Source organism: Pinus tabuliformis, chromosome 8 (assembly GCF_031772625.1).
Source record: "Pinus tabuliformis cultivar Carrire ecotype Pingquan chromosome 8, CPIR1, whole genome shotgun sequence".
Lineage (NCBI taxonomy): Eukaryota > Viridiplantae > Streptophyta > Pinopsida > Pinales > Pinaceae > Pinus > Pinus tabuliformis.
Window position 1 is genome coordinate 1,614,204,698 of NC_142294.1, and position 2,877 is coordinate 1,614,207,574.

A 2,877-nucleotide genomic window follows, 5' to 3' on the forward strand; every position below is an offset into this window, starting at 1 on the left:
GGGAGGATATAACGGTTGAGATTAAAGATGCGACAGGCGGGGCATGATAATAGGTTCTTGACGGCTATCAGGGTTAGGGATTCTTTCTAACCCGAAATCTCAGCTTCGGGTGTGCCTCTTCTGCCTAGGGAGTCGGCTTTTAGTGGTTTGACCGTTTGGAGGCTTTGTATTCCTATTAAGGGTTAGAAGTTATGTGTGTTAGGGGTGGGGCTTTAGCCTTGGGCCTGGTAATATGTAGTTTTGGATTTTTCGCTAAGATCACAGTTACTTGTGAATTGGTGTACATTATGTAATGCATATTATACTTTAATGAATTGGAAGGTAAGACTCTTGCTTTAGAAAAAAAAAAGAGAGAGCTAGAGGAGACATTGATAGAAGAAGGTGGCTAGATAATCTTGTCAAGAGGGTTGCACATCCACAAAAGAATGGAAAATCCCCTCCCCTTCTATAATTCCACCAAAGATGGAAGAAAAGACAACAAAGAAAGGCCAAACCCCATGCTCAAGATATTGAGCTTCGATAGAAGGACATGGGTAACGTTGGGAGCAACACAAGTGTGTGATAGAGGAGCACAAGCAGAGAAAACATGTTGCCGAGGAAGGAAGAACATCACAAAGGTTCTTAACGTCATTGTTAGTGTCACGATTAAGAATTGAGCAATGTCCTCTGTGACCTTCCTTAGAAGGTGAGGCACCATAAATTTTGGAAATTTTGGCTTACTTGGTACCATGTTAGTGCTATATGATAAATTGTCCAAATATTTCATCAACAATATCCAATATAGCCAATAGTCACCTTTGAAAAACCCCACAAAAGTAGGAGGGTGCAACATACCCTCTAGAATTTGAAGAAAAAATTGAAAGACATAATGGTGGACTTTGATCCACTTATGTTTGCATGGGTCATGAGATTTAAAATAATCCCTTTGGGTGCAACAACATGTTTGCTCACTACCTCAAGGTGATCTTGTGAGATTTAAAATAACTCTTTCATGTGCAATATCGTGTTTGACCCATGCCTCATGGTGACATGGGGGTGAACATTGATCCACTTTCGTGTGTATGGGTCATGATATCCTTAATATAATCCTATTGGATGCAACACATATTCAACCACTACCTTAAGGTGATCCAATGATTTTAAGAAAAGCCCTTGAGGATATCATTGTATCCAACTCTTTTAAGCACAAATAAAATATACTTTTCATCTAATCCCATACCTTATTTCATGTTGGATTTTTATTAAATGACGCCTTCAATGTGACACCTATTGATTTTGCTTATTGGCAATCATGCATATCATGTTCTGCTCTAGGGTTTCTTCTACATAGTCATCTATGCTCAACTCCATGAGAGGGGGTGTTGCCCCCTCATTTAGTAAGATCATTTTAGGATTTCATAACGATTATGGATCTAATAGTATTCCTCTTTAAGCTCCTCATCTTCAACATCCTTTTCATAGAGCATTTGGGTGAAGTAGGGTTGCTAGTTTTGCAACAAACCCTTTGCTGGGTGCATCATGCAAGCTAGAAATTTAGGGCATTACCTGCCAAAAGCAGTGCAAGATCCAAAATATGAGCTTAAATATAACAAGATCGAAGAATATATCCAATATATGCATGATCACTCTTTGATCTATAAATTTATTAAATTATGGTCCTCTCAAAAGGCTCTGATTGGGTAGATTTGAAACAAATGGAATCTCTAGGGTCAAATAGAATTGGAGCTAGTGGAAAAAGGTTCCTTCACTGCCATTTTCTCCAGCTTGGAAGATAGATCGAGGGTTTTTTAAGGAGGGCCACATTTTTTCAACAATACAGGGCTCTTCATGCAATTTTCAAAGGAGCTGTATAACCTAGAAAAGGAAGATTTTCTTGTTGCCTCGATGTGGTTTTGTCTCTTTTCTCTTCACAAGGAATATTAGAAGGATGAAACCATTGAAGGTATCGACAATGCCATCGACAACTTTGTCAAAGTATCAGAGGCTACAAGAGAGGGAGGTACACATCATATGCTCGGATATGTGTTTACATGAATATCTCCCAGCCTCTTCTAGCCTCCATAAATATTTATTATCAGGATAATGTTTGGAAGTAGTCTCTAGATTATGAACACGCCCCATTTAGATGCATATGTTGTCATGAATATGAGCATCTTATTAGGGATTTCCCTATGAATAGCAAAGAATTGTTTGAAGCATACTCTTCTCAATAAGAGCAAGATGATTTGGGGAAAGTCCCCTAAAGAAGAAGAAATTTGAGTCCTTAGGGTACCTCAAAACCTGAACAAATCCTCAAATTTGGAAATAAGTTCGAGTCTCTTTCCTCTCTGAAGGAGTCTCTAGAGCAAGATAACATTCAATCAAGCATGCAACTAGTAGAAAGAAAATCCCATAACCCTTTATCGAATCCTACAGAGCCCGTGTAAAAGTCTCTTGAAAAGCACCAACAAAATTCAACGCCACATGAAATGATTAGCTCCCATTCAGAAGAAGTTGACGCAGAAGCCCCACCCAGAAGATATGGATTCGGATGACTCACAACTGATTGTCCTTACAAAAGACTGGCATGGAAGATATGTGAAGGACATGCCAGATCATCAAACTAAGATTTTATCTAACGTCTATCTGCGAATCAAGGAAAGAAACCAATTGGGCTCGAGTTTTTCATAGTTTGTTATTGGGGTTCAATCAAAGGATTTTAAGGTGGCCTCTAGGCAAGAAAAAGAAGTCAAAAAATGAAGCCGCAAGAGCAATAAGGCACTGTTTCAAGAAGACAGTGAACAATTAGTTAACTCAAGGAAAATCATGCCAATATCAAAGGCTCTCCCCCCTTGAAATCTTGAATCTTCAAGGAATTTTTATGTAGTCATGATTATT